This window comes from Malus domestica, chromosome 10, assembly GCF_042453785.1.
Source record: "Malus domestica chromosome 10, GDT2T_hap1".
Lineage (NCBI taxonomy): Eukaryota > Viridiplantae > Streptophyta > Magnoliopsida > Rosales > Rosaceae > Malus > Malus domestica.
This window is the reverse complement of record NC_091670.1, coordinates 4,361,824-4,376,220: the sequence shown is the minus strand read 5'-3', so window position 1 is coordinate 4,376,220 and position 14,397 is coordinate 4,361,824. Positions and strand designations below refer to the sequence as shown.

At 33.5% G+C, this 14,397-nt stretch overlaps 1 long non-coding RNA gene across 3 annotated transcripts; it reads right to left on the bottom strand.

Moving 5' to 3' along the window:
- Positions 1-5,061: 5,061 nt before the first annotated feature.
- LOC139188829 (uncharacterized) lies at positions 5,062-9,390 on the bottom strand. Of its 3 annotated transcripts, none has more exons than XR_011572169.1 (3): positions 9,011-9,390; positions 5,501-5,622; positions 5,062-5,401 (listed from the first exon to the last, which is right to left on the bottom strand). It is a non-coding gene; the product is annotated as an uncharacterized lncRNA (long non-coding RNA). The 3 variants fall into 3 exon arrangements; XR_011572170.1 differs by lacking the exon at positions 9,011-9,390 and adding an exon at positions 8,208-8,472 and having other exon boundaries at positions 5,501-5,933; XR_011572171.1 differs by lacking the exon at positions 9,011-9,390 and adding an exon at positions 8,208-8,472.
- Between the last annotated feature and the right edge of the window lie 5,007 nt (positions 9,391-14,397).

Genomic DNA, 14,397 nt, shown 5'->3' with positions numbered 1-14,397 from the left:
AAGCATCCATCATTTCAATTATTTTTTCAATTTTTGGATAAAAAAATGGCCGGATAAAAAAAAATCTCTCAACTAATTAAAAGGACAAATTTAGAAATCAATATGTAAAATTTTAATTTAAAAATTACAATTATTATTTTTAGTTTTAAAAAAAAAAGAGAAATACTTATGTGACCTAATGTACCAAAGCGCCTTGATCAAAATTCTAAAAGGGATGAATGTGTTTAATAAAAGAAATTCAAATTTTGAGCATTTAAATCTAATTAACTCTTTTTTTTTATATACAACAATACTTTACATCATAGGGTTTGAATTAAATTGAAGAGAAATGTCACTAACTATATTAGTAGTGACAAAATTGATTTTGGAAGTAGTTGTCTATTTTTGAAGGGATTTACGACATGCTAAATGTAATTATGTAAATTTTTGCCTGTATTTACTAATTAGTAAGGAATTTGAAAAAAACATTAATTATTCTTTAAAATTCGTTATCAAATACCTAAAAATCGGGAAGCATATTAGTAAGGTGCCATTTGATCCGGTTCTCTTTTCTTACTTTTCATATTTTCCAACTTCTTTCATTCCTTGCCGCTCAGTACTACGGTTTGGTGGTATTCATCTTCACTTGGAAATGAGAAGTCTTAGGTTCAAATTGATGTGATGAAAGTTAAGCACTCAAATTAAACCCTCTTGTTGTCAAATTGTAGTATAAATGCAAGTAGGGATCGTTCTAAACCGGAGATTAGGAGGGCTTGCTAAAACCTCTAAACTTACTCAAAAACATAAAAACAAAGTTAAAAACGTTTGAATAGACTCAAGGGACTCAAAACAGATTCTAAAGACTCAAAACTGCCTAAAAAAACACAAACTGGGCAGATTTGACTCTAATACAATTTTGGACGAATTTAGTGTTTTGGTTTGAATCAAAACACTCAAAAACACAAACAAAACCGAAATTTAACACTTTGAAACAAGAAAGTAAAATGGGGATTTTGGTTTTGATGAATTTGAAACAAACAAACAAGTTATAAAACTAGGCAGATTGTAAGACAAATTTGAGGAATACGATGATGGATGGATTAGTTAGAGGTCCATTCTTCACACATGACACACTTGTACATGAATCGATTTCCAATTGCTTTTCAATAAACTATTATGCTCAACACCCCAGATTAACCGTGATGCACAAATTAACCCTCATATTTTCCTTTACTCATTGAATTGGATGAATGCATGCGACAACCCAAATCATTCTCTAAAAATCCCCTATATGAATGCATAATAGAGATACAATCAGAGATCATTACGTTCAATGAAAATCATAAGTGTTGACGAGGCAATTATAACGCGATTGTGATAAACAACCTTCACTACTCATGAATATAAACTTGTAACGATTAGGTGAAACTCATTTATATTCTAGCATCTAATTCATGCATGAAAATTAAGTATGCTTCCTTAATAAACATACAAGAATCAGTTATGAATAAAATAGATAATTGAATTGCAATCACAACTTATCAAATCACAATTGGAAGAAATCAATTCATATCTCAAGCATGTTCATGGCTTCAAACTTCCCCCTAACTAAATGGGGGTTTAGCCACTCATAATTGCAACAAAATCAGAAAATGAATTTAACATTGGAAACAAAAGAAAGAAAACACATAAACGCTCCAACGATCCAAGTTGAAAGCATGCACGTCCAAGCACTTTCCTTTCCTTCCTTTGCTACGGCACAAGGTGTTGGTGAGTGTTTGAAGGTTTGTTTGTATGGAGGAATGGATGTGAAGATGAATGGATGTGTTTGAATGAAGGTTGTATTGAAATGGGAGTGAATGATCTAAGAAAATATGAACTCCATTTATGTTACACACACTTCCTTTTATAGAGGAAGTGCAAGGCAAAGCATGGGTAAAATGGAGTAGTGTTGAAATGATTCAAATGTGAAAGTGGAGTAATGATGCAAAGCATGGGTAAAATGGAGTGGTGTTGAAATGATTCAAAGGTGAAAGTGAAGTAATGATGCAAAGCATGGGTAAAATGGAGTGGTGTTGAAATGATTCAAAGGTGAAAGTGGAGTAATGATGCAAAGCATGGGTAAAATGGAGTGGTGTTGAAATGATTCAAAGTAATGATGCATGAAATCTGAAATGATGGAGGGAACAAGGAATGGTGTAGCAATTAAGTGCAAGGAGGGAACATGGATGATGATAAGGTAATCTTGACTCATGTTTCTTCTTTGGTTGCTGAGCTCTTTGTCATTTTTACATTAATTCTTCTTTCTTTTTAACACATTCCAAGCCTCTTTAGTCTTCAATTTTGTCCATCCACCTTGCTCCATGCATGTGCTATCCATTCCAAGCCCAAAACTGCTCCAAAATGCATCTTATTGCTTTATAAGGCCTATGAACCTACAAACACACGAAAATAGCTTAAAATACATAATTAACTAAGAAATAACAACATAAATGCATGAGAACAAGCTAACTCAATCGCATAAATATGCTCCTATCACAAATCTCGTGGTTGGCGAATTCAATACCAAATTTGTGTGGCTTAACAGAACTCTCATTTCTCTTAGTGTAAAAATATATCAATGTACTCAAAAAGTTATTTCATTCCTTTATTTTCTCATTTATGATAAGCAAACATTGAATTAAGAGATATGGATCCAATATTACATATCGTGTTTATGAACGAGCCTTGGTAAGAGTCACAACCTAATCATGAGTGAAATCGTCACATGTGTAGTGCCAATGTTTTCATGCATAAGCTCACTAAAGGGTCTATTTCGTTTTCCTACCTCTCAGTTGGTCCAACTAGGTCCGAAAGTACTCCTAAGGTAAAGTAAGGCTCAAGGAATACATCGTGTTCACAACATCATAACAATAATAAGGAAATACAATGAAATGGGTTTAGTGGAGAGCCTTGTGGCGTAGTAAACATCAATTTAGGTCATGAGGACTAGAGGCAATGTTGACCAACTTCTTATGTCAAGTTTCAAGGGGTAACAATGATCAAAATCGAGTTGCAAGAGGCTAAGTAGAGCGAACTATGAGTCTAAGGGAGTAAAGTGGCGATTTTGAGTTACATGGAGTAAAGTGAGATTAAAATCGAGGGTGTAACTAAAAATAAGCCCATTTGTTTACTTTCTTGGTTTGGTCATGTAATCTAAAGGTTGTTTGGTTATTTTCCAATAAATATTGGAAGGCAGACAAACTCGTAAATCATTATGCATTGTGTTAGTGAATCGTGCTGAGAACAAGTCAATCCTATTTAGTTTCTGCACAAGGAAGGGTACATGAATCATGCTCTAGATGTTTCCAATATGTCATCAAATAGTTTGGATTGCAATTGTCTCTGAATCAATTGAGGTCTACTATAAAACCAATTAGCTATATGGAGAGTAGTCTAACTACTTATAAACTCATGCAAGATTCTTTCTCCCATCAACGTATGACTCATTCTCAACATGCCCCTCATATGTGATAAATTTTCAAGTCTAACACGTGGACAACACAACGGGGTGACATCAAGCGTGTGTGGTCGTTTTACCGTTTAACTTCACACGTGAAACAACTTGTTCTGGTACCATGAAGAAATTGAGCTTCCACCATAAAACCAATTGACTATATACAGGGCCGACCCAGGCCCAATGCGGGCAGGGCGACCGTCCAGGGCCCAAAAAAATTGGGGGCACCAAAATTATTAGGATGATATATTTATATATGTTTTCATAAGAGTATACATTTATAAAATTTGGTTCAAGGACAAAGAAATTTAACTAGAACTAGTGGTTTTGTTGTTTGAAATTAATGAGGAGGTCTTGGGTTCAAAACACCGTGTGTGCTTATTTACTTTTCAATTTTTACGAATTTTTGTTTGGTTGTTAATTTATTTTTAATTAGTAGCTAGTAGCTATGTGGGTTGTTATTTTTAAAACATTTGTTCCAATTCAAGTCTAATCTTCAATAAAGGGTAATGCGTTGACCAAATTTTTGGACCAAATTTGAAAATCATATGACGTGTACCCATTTATTACTTATACATATCAATTAAAGACTAAAAAAATATCATTATTTTTTTAGTCCCATATTGACAAGGTTAGTAAATAAGAAAAAAAACCTCACGATTCATACAAAAACACTTTAAAAGTTTAGATGGAAAACAAAACTCATATCTATCTACTTGTAAATCCGGAGTTTTTTTGTTTCCTTCTCACGATACAAAATAAATTAGTTTTTCCGTGTTTCTAAATTATTAAGTTTGGAGTGTTTTTCTAAGTATAATTTTATCGATGTCTTACGTATGAAAACAAATAATTTTCTTATATAAAATGAGGGCACATTTTGTGGCGTCGCCCCGGGCCACAAAAATCTCTAGACCGGCCCTGACTATATACAAAGTAGCCCAACTACTTATGCTTATAAGCTCGCGGAAAATTCCTCTTCCCATCAATGTATGACTCATTCTCAACATACTAAGTAGGCTACAGATTTCATACCAAAATCGAAAACCCTTATCAATTGCATCTGACCGAGAAAAAATTTGGTGAGCCCTTGAGTCAAGGCTACACTAAATTAGAGACTTTCTCGACCTTCCCAGGTATGGCAGAATGGTCCAAAAAAGAATGAGAGAAGTTTCATGGTGGGTGACATAAATATTTTCCTCTTAACAAAACAAAGAGACATGAAATCCTTTTTAGAAGAAAGTTGGGAACTTTCTCGAAAATCTTGCACCCAATCACTTTGGTGAGGATAAATGTTAAAGGAAACAAGGAAGCTTCCAAGAAAGTTGGTTTTCCACCTTTGTTTTTTATTTTTTATTTTATTTTATTTTATTTTATTTTTTGTGGAAAATAATTATCCTTCCACTTTAGTCGTACACTAGTTATTTATACCCGTTAAAGTAGAATGAAATGCTATATTAAAGACTTGAAAAATGAATTTGCATAGCAATAACAACATTAATAACAAAGTACATGGAAAAGTGGGAGAAAAGCTTGAATTGTGAGAAGATAGGGATAAACATGATAGTTTATGATTGGATCACATCACTTATAACTGTTTTTGGATTAGGATGATCATATTTACAAACAAAAAATTAGTAGATACTTTCATACAGGAATACAAAAAATATTGGAGCTATATATTCTACTTTAGCTGTTCTTTGTGCTCTAAAAACTAAACCAGCTTCTGTACACAAAAAATTAACAAATGCTGGTATACGAAGGTGTAAAAAATATTGTCCAGCTTTGAGCAGAAAGTGGTATTTACAAACCACCAAAGATATTAGACAATGTTTAATACAAAGTAGGAAAAGATGCAAAATATACTGTAGCAGAGGAGGAAACGTCTTGTAGCAGGAGCATTATCAGTGTTGACATTGAGAAACCATCCTGTACAGAGAGAAATAATGCAAGGCATTTAGACAGTGATTAAGTTCACAACTGAGTAGTTTTGAAGCAAAGAATTTAGCAAAATGAAACCATACTGACCTAGTTAATTTTTAGAGGGACTATCTGTTTTTGCAGAAGCTGGAGGTGATTTTTTTTTCAGCAATTTGATAGGCATTTCATCAAATTCTTTCGAGTCAACTTCTGAAATTTCTTTTGCTTCACTGTTTTAAATGACCATGACTAATGAGCACATTTAATTGGATAAAACATAAAAAATGTTGTCCAACTATAATTCGTATCTCTTTACTCAAATTTTTTCACGCCCCGATCCCGACATACGTTCGGGATCGACACGTGACGTCATCAAATAACCACATATCTAACATACCCGTCCCCCAGGATATGTATCAAGCACATGCCATGCCTCGAATTGCATAGAATTTTTCGTATACTTTATGGCTGCATCTAACCTCCTCGTTAAACTGCCTACGTACTCTCAATAGGGATCAAGCCATTCGTAGTTCACCAACCACTATAATTGACATATATCACAGTCCGTTTAAGCCGAAAGGCATAACATTTCTCAATCAATCAATAGAACTTGACAAGCATGAAATTACTAAACTTAGGGTTGCATAACAAACCCACATGACATTCAAGGTTTCCATTTCATCCATCATATAAATCCATATGATTTCAACATGATACCTCCATCCACAGCATGTAACTTATCCAATAACCAACGAAGCACAATATTATTCTCACACCACATTGATCACTAAAATAATCATAATAATAACCATCATATCCAACATCACTCCACAATCCCGTCAATTAATCCATTCATGAATCAAGGATGCATGATCTTAGCATTTAACTACATTAATCAATCAATACGATAACATATCATTTCACGTATTTAGTTAAAGAACTCTATATAATTCCTTACTTGGTTTATGAGTAATAACATAGTAATTCTAATTTATATTCACAAGGTCTATGGATAATTCCCATTCACTCGAATCTAGGTTCTAGACTAACTGTTTGGAATGTGCAAGAGTAAGGATTCCGGACCACTCAACGAAATCCAACCACATCGGGTTCCGGACCACTCAACGGAACCAAAATATCAAGCGATTTCTTATAATCTACTCAGACCTGTCATATGCAAAATTAGTGCCTACATCATGGAAATGGTGCACTGGGCAATTCAGAACTTGGATAAGTTGTGAAGCTCAGGTGAGCGACAATAATACAAAGTGTGTGATAATGGTGATAAAACCAACCGTCAATCACAGTTTATAAACTTTGAATATAAATCATTCATAAGAAATTAATACCAAACATTCGCAAACTCCGAAGGAGTCACCCAGACATCCAATGGTTCGTCTGAAACAATCACAACATCTCACACCCATATTCTCATATAACACCATGACAAGTAGGGTTAGAGCAACATAGTTCGGCCGAAGCCTACATCTTTGAAGCTGAAAACAAAGACACCAAAGGGATTCTGGACCACTCAACGGAATCCAAATTAGGATACGATTCCGGACCATCACTCAACGGAATCGCGGAGTAGAAGGGATTCCAGACCATTACTCAACGGAATCCACATTAAATTATGATCGCCTATCAAAATGTACCAAGCACAACTAATCATCATCCCCTCTAAAATGCGTATGGTCCTCAATCGCGGATATACCAAGCAGAACCATAGGCATAATATCTTCGTGCAGGTAGTGATCACCCATTGCGGATATACCAAGCATGATCACTCCTGAATTCATATGATCCCCCATCGCGGATATACCAAGCAGGATCATCTATTTACCTTTGCTACATGGGGTAGTTAGATCAACACACATACATCATACCACTTATCCACATCTCAACCCCTATGAGTTACAACGTAGCCATCTACACCATCAACTTCTCAAGGCCATCACTAATATGTCACTCAAGTATATAAGTGCTACAACATACTTCTAATAGGATTCTAGGATCACATTGTGTAACATCCCACATCGCCCAGAGGAGTGATCCTTAAATGTATATTCACATCCCTACCTAGAACGAGGCTTTTTGGGAGCTCACTGGCTTCAGGTTCCGTAGGAACTTTGAAGTTAAGCGAGAAGGAGGCCAGAGCACTCCCAGGATGGGTGACCCACTGGGAAGTTGCTCGTGAATTCCCATAAACAAAACCGTGAGGGCGTGGTCGGGGCTCAAAGCGGACAATATCGTGCTACGGTGGTGGAACGGGACCCGGGAAGTGATCCGCCCCAGGTCGGGATGTGACACATTGTCATAAAAATAATCATACTCATCATTCACATTACTAAAAAGATAATTAAACTCACATATATCACAACCATCATCAGTACACAAGCCAAATCATGTTAATAAACATATGTCTACGACTAAATATATAAAATCACATTTATAACACCAAGCCATATTCACAAATGATATAAATATAAGAATTTAAAGTATCTTCAATTGTTAGAATATCCAAGTGGTGGACCTATCTAAATATACTCAACCAACAACATTTCATAAATCGAATGCCACACATCGAAAAATTTGACTTTTTTCAAAAATTCTCAAATTTTACAAGAATGAAGATCTCAATAAGGGAAACATTATTCACAACTAGGCCAACAACAAATTCTAACCGGAAACCATCCAAATTCATCGGGGAAAACCGGATTTCTAGGGTTCTAAACACCAAACTCTAAAACGAATACGAAAACACAAACCAAGCATACCAACTTGGAGATTATGAAGAGTAGATGAAGTTTCATACCTCACTTGAATGAAATGGTTGCCGGAATCACCGGAAAACCCACGGGACTTTGCTGCCTCGAATTGGAAAAGTGGATAAGAAAATGGGAAATCTAACACCACAAGGTTGTAGGGCTCGTCAAGAGCTTTCCATGGACACTAAGATCACTCAAAACGGAGCTCGGATGAAGAAGATATGAGCGGGTCAACTATGGTGGTTCGTGGGTCCAAAATGACCCATTTCGGGTCTCTCTCCTTTCCCCTTCTTTTTCCATTTTTCTGATTGGTTCTTCTCCCCCTCTAAAAATCTGGTTGGTCCCCCCCCCCTTTTTTTTAAAAAAAAAAAACTAACTTAACCTTTAACCCACATGTGGGAATTTAATAATTCCCACAATCTATAGTTCACAACTTCAAACGTCCATAACTATACCGTATAATTCAGACTCGCAAACGGCTTTCGCCTATGCGTTCGTGATTTCGAGATCTCTCCAAAAATATAAATTGTGACCTCGAAAGGTCTACGAATTTTAGATAATTACTTTCTAAACTTCAAACTTCGTAACTAATTTAATTAAAACCTAAATCCAAATAAATTAATATAATTTCTCAAAAATAACATAAAATCTCAATAATACAATTACGTAGATTATAACAGTGAAATCCAGGAACGAGATTTTACAAATTTTGTCTTTAAAAAAAAAAGAAAAGATTCTTGATAGGTATATATTAAGCAAAGCAAGATAGCCAGAAGATATGAATATTTGAACACAGGGAAGTGAAATAAAAGTATCAGATTTTATGGTACTACGGATTTTGAATCTATACCTTTGTTCACTGCCAGTAAAAAGAGCTTTCCTCACAGACTCCCTCTTTCGTTTATTTGATTCTCCGCTTGTTTCAGGTGGTGAGGTCGAAGATGATACAGTAGTGGAAGATATTGCGACTGCTCTTGGTAAGATTTGTGGAGTTATTGGTTCTATAGCTGTATCATCGGACACATTATAAACCAACACATCACTTGAGTTGAAACTATTTTTTCTATTTCCGAATCGCAAGTGGAAAATCTTCTTTTGTCCAATCAGTCGCAAAAACTCATTTGACAGTTGTTGTTGGTTAATCAATCTCTGATTCATGACCAAATCTTTGCAGGGCATACCAAAGAGTTTTTCTCCAGCTTTGCCAATTATCAAAGCACTAATTTCATTAGTGATGTCTTCAAGAATCAAATTAACTTTGTACCTATATTTAAAAACTGAATTCCATGAGTTTTATTTTATTTTATTTTTTATTTTTTTTATGGCTTATAACTCATTGTTAACAATCAGAGCAAAGAAGTTTAAAGAACAGAGGTCACAGATTTGAAGTCATTTTTTAGTTGGAAAGAAACAACATGGAATTGAAAATCGTAGAAAAAGTAAAAAAAAGACAGAGTAACAAACTTGCATATTGAATGTTACCATGGTGTTGGACTTTGGTTGGTGTGTTTCTGACAGATGAGTTGTCCGGTCGATGGGTCCTTGTGCATTTGTTTGACACAGCTAAGGCAAGCATTGTACCACCAATCATAACGTGTGTCAAAATGTTTGACAGATGCTTTACATAGGAATGTATCATTTTGTTAAATGTTTTATGACACATGTATCATAAAAGAGCAACAACAAAATTAGTTTTTGTTCAATATGTAAAAATGCAGGTAAATGTTTTTTTTTAAAGATAGAAAAGCATAAATCGTTTGTATACCTTATACAAATCAGGATCCAAAAAGGCCAGCTCGTCTATTGTTACTCTTCTTGCTGTACGCAAAATTTCAGCCTCATTTGCCTGCCTTGAAGAAGGAGGCAGTATTTTTACAGGGACTTTACAGGTTGAGAACCTGCAAGTTTAAAAAGAAAATAAGAAATTTTGAAAAATCAACATGTTTAGAGGTTTGAACATGAAGGACAATTTTAGAAGTGCACTAACTTTGATTTATATGAGTTAACCTCCAGGATGTCTGAGTCGATGAAAAAAAGGGAGGAGCCAGTACTATTCAAGACGATGTTCTCTGTTGATGGCAAAAAATAATAACATAATTGTAAAACAAATATTAGCAAATAGGGTAAAGTACAAAAAACTACCTCAACTATTAGTGTAACGACACTTTCATACCTCATCTTTTAAAATTGACAATGTCATACCTCATCTTTAGAATTTGGTCCAATGTTACACCTTTCGTTACTTGGCCATTTACTTTTCAGTTAAATGCTGACGTGGCTTGATCCGGAACCCATAAAAAATTATTAAAAACTAAAAAAATATATTTTAATAATTTTTAAATATTAAAAAAAAATTAAAAAAAATTAAAAAAAAAAACCCTTCCCTTCCCCGCCTTCTCTCTCTTCTCCCCCATCTTCATCTTCTGTCCCCTTCCAGCTCCCTTGAGGAGGAGGAAAAGAACCTAAAAAAAAAAAAAAACCGAACCTGGGTTCAACAAGAAAAAAAAAGAAAAAAAAAACCCGAATCTAGGTTCAACAAGAAGAAGAAGAAGAAGAAGAGGAAGAAGAACTGGGTTGCTCCGGGCGGGGGGGGGGGGGGGGAACTGGGTTTGATTTGGTTTTTTTTTTTTATCCTCCTTTTTCTTCTTCTTCTTCTTCTTTCGCTGGGGGGGTTTACTGACGGGTTTTTTTTTAATAACTTTTCTTTATTATTTTAATATTTAAAAATTATTAAATGATTTTTTTTAGTTTTTAATAATATTTTATTAATTTTTTAATAAAAATTGGGTCCCGGATCAAACCACGTCAGCATTTAACTGAAAAGTAAATGGCCAAGTAACGGAAGGTATAAAATTGGACCAAATTCTAAAGATAAGGTATGACATTGTCAATTTTAAAAAATAAGGTATGAAAGTGTCGTTACACTAATAGTTGAGGTAGTTTTTTGTACTTTACCCTAGCAAATATCATAGATGAGTAAATGTTTTTAATTGGATGATAGATGTTTAAATGCGAGGAAAAAAGTGTAATGGATACATATAAAAATGTGGTAAAATAATTTGAACATGCAATGCTAGAAACGAAATACAAACTGTAACAAACAGGTTCTAACATTTTATAAATAAGAAATAAAAAAGAAAAAAAATAAGACATCTAAATTCTGTCATCAAGAGTAGCAATCAAATACACTAAAATTCCATAATGATAAAAGAGTGGAACAGTTTATAGCAAGAAATGTAAGAACATATCCAAATAAAGATAGAAAAAGTGGGTTTTAATTAAATGAGCTACCTAGGTAAATCTTGACTTTTAAATTTGTAAATACAACAATAATCGGCAAAGACAACTTCTGGATCAATAAAGAACAAAAAGTTTCTACAATATTTGCCCACAATGTAATAGACAATTCTTCTTTTCTGTGCACAAAACAAATGAGAAACAAACAGTAAATTTTCTTCCCAGCCTAACAAAGAAAATGATATTAACAAATTGGAATTGCAACAGTTAAAGAAAAGAACAACCTGATATTCTCAATGTGTATGTCACACTTTTGCGCTATTCTTTGATTAATCTGTTTTGATTCCAATTGCTGGACCGCAGTTATACGGCCAATCACATCTTACAATTTAAAAAGTTAATACAAAAATAATGTGAAAACTCATTTTAGTGAAAAAAACAACATAAATGTTTTTAATTGATGGACATGTAGATACACACACACACACACACACATATATATAGACAGATATACACGTATTGATGTTACCTGTAAGAATATCATCTTTGTTCAGACGGGGATAGAGCATGTTGAAATCTAGTAGGAAAAACCGATGTTGAAGGATAGGTGGAAAGACAGTAGACAATTTTTTAAACACTGTTGTACCAATGAATATAACCTGGGTTTCATGCGACACCACTTTATACCGTCCTCTGATTTTGATTGTGCTAAAATTCATGATTTCGTAACAACTACCAGCGTCAATCTTTGATGCTACCAGTTCACAATCGATGTCTGACGTAGATGCTTCAACCGCATTGTTCTTTGTAATTGATCACACGCCATATTAAGGAAAAAAACAAAAAAAGAATAATAACAGAATTAAAAAACACTTTAGACATGTTAAAAAATCAAACTGTTAAATATATATATATATATATATATATATATAAACATAAATATAAATTAACAAACTAACAAATGAAAAAAAAAATAATAATTATGACATAACTATAACTGTTAAAATACTTAATTTAAATTATGGAACAATGATGGCTTACCATTTCATCAACCAAGATACACTGTAGTGTTACGTATTTGCAAACAGTTGCGGAATGCTAGATTTCCATATCCTACAGACACGAACCTTTATTTTCTCCGCTTTAATGTAAGGACGCAATTCTGCAAAATGGGTGACCTTAACTGTTTCCATTGAATCTATTAAAAGAGAAATAAATTTTATAAATATAAGAATCAACATAACACAAATCTGTAAACAAATATGAAAGAAAGGATTGATTTCTTTCATTCCTAATTAAATAAATGGTTAAAATAATTTTAACATAACTATTACCGATAAGCACTACATAAACTCGAAATTCCAAAAATAAAAAGGACTCAGAAAAGAAATAAGCCAACCAAAAGTAATTAAAGAACTAAATTTGACAAAAAAAAATACAGTTCATATTACAATAGTAAGACAAATGATCACACATTAACAGATGACAAAGAATAACTATTATGAAACACTTAACACATTATGGAAGCAGTAAAACAATAGTTGGAAAAAGCAAATTAAAGAGGAAACCAAATAATCAATTACCAAAAGTAAAACAAAATGTGAAGCACTTGTCCCAAAAGGGAAAAGCAGGGCTAAGGTGATATAATCAATTACTTTCCCACACTGCAAATGCATAAACCAAAAAGAAAAACACTTACTAAGTTAGTTTTAATAAGTTAAGAAAGAAATAAAAGACAACTATGTCTGTCAGGTGGCATGGGTGTAAACTGTTTTTTTTTTCCTTCCATAAATATAAGTTTACATTAATGTGAAGCGGAAATAAACACAAATTTGAAACAATCAGGTATCCATGGTACTAAGCTAAATTTCAAAGCATTGACAACAAATTTAATATTCTATAGCCCCAAAGGATCACCAGACATTTAACCAACTAATTAATAAAGCATTTGAGCATCACATGACTGAAAACCTAAATCTCAAGCTTTATATATCGATGTGCACGGAAAAGAACTAACTTGACAACAAACAATATTAATGCAAATGTATAGATAAAGAAAGAAATCCAAAACGTTTGAACACAATTGTAGAACAAAGCACATCGCATTGTGATCTTGAATTGATCCCCCACTAACAATCTAATACTGCGAACTTATTTAAGTTCAAAAATAATATAAGATGTTAAACCTGAATTAACAAATATACAACCTATATAAAAAAATAAAAATTAAAAAGTAATTTTAATTAAGTATACAAAATTGGAAAGCAGGATTTAATATGGAAAAAAGGATACAAAACTGGAATCTAAGTATCTGTCCCAAAGGTATATTTACCGTTGAAAGAGAAACCTAAATTGCTCACCCAGATTATTATCAAATAAGGAACGTTTGATAAAAGCAGCAAAGCAATGTTTCAAAAGGGATGACTCAAAAAGAAACCACATATTACAAAGACACAAACATTACTTATCGAAAGCAGAACAAAACGTCAAACACGTGTGCAAGCGGTAAACTGTATAGTCAAGGAGATAATAAGAATTTTCCCACATTGCAAATAGACAAATTAAAAACATAAACACTTAGGAAATCATGTTTAATAAGCTGAAAAGGAGAAAAAAGACTATACTTTTCTTAGATGTCATAGTTAGAAACTGTCTTTTAATCCAGAAACCAAACTCATCCATTAGGAATGGACAGCCAGCCTGGGCTCATTAAAAAGCTCAACAAAATATAGAACCAAAGACTTACCCATCAATGCATAAGTAAAGGATTAACATAAAAAATAAAAGAGTGAATCATAAAAAGCAAGACCGCAAGTCACAATTCTAGAAGAGGAAAACAGAATGCTCACAACTAAAGCAACGGTATCAATATTGTTCTACTAAATTATACGTTATATGATGAGCATTATTTTGATTGAGATATCTCACATGTCAAAAAGTGAAGAAATTCCAACGAAGGTGACAACCACATTATATAAAGAATAAACCTAGACCTAGTTG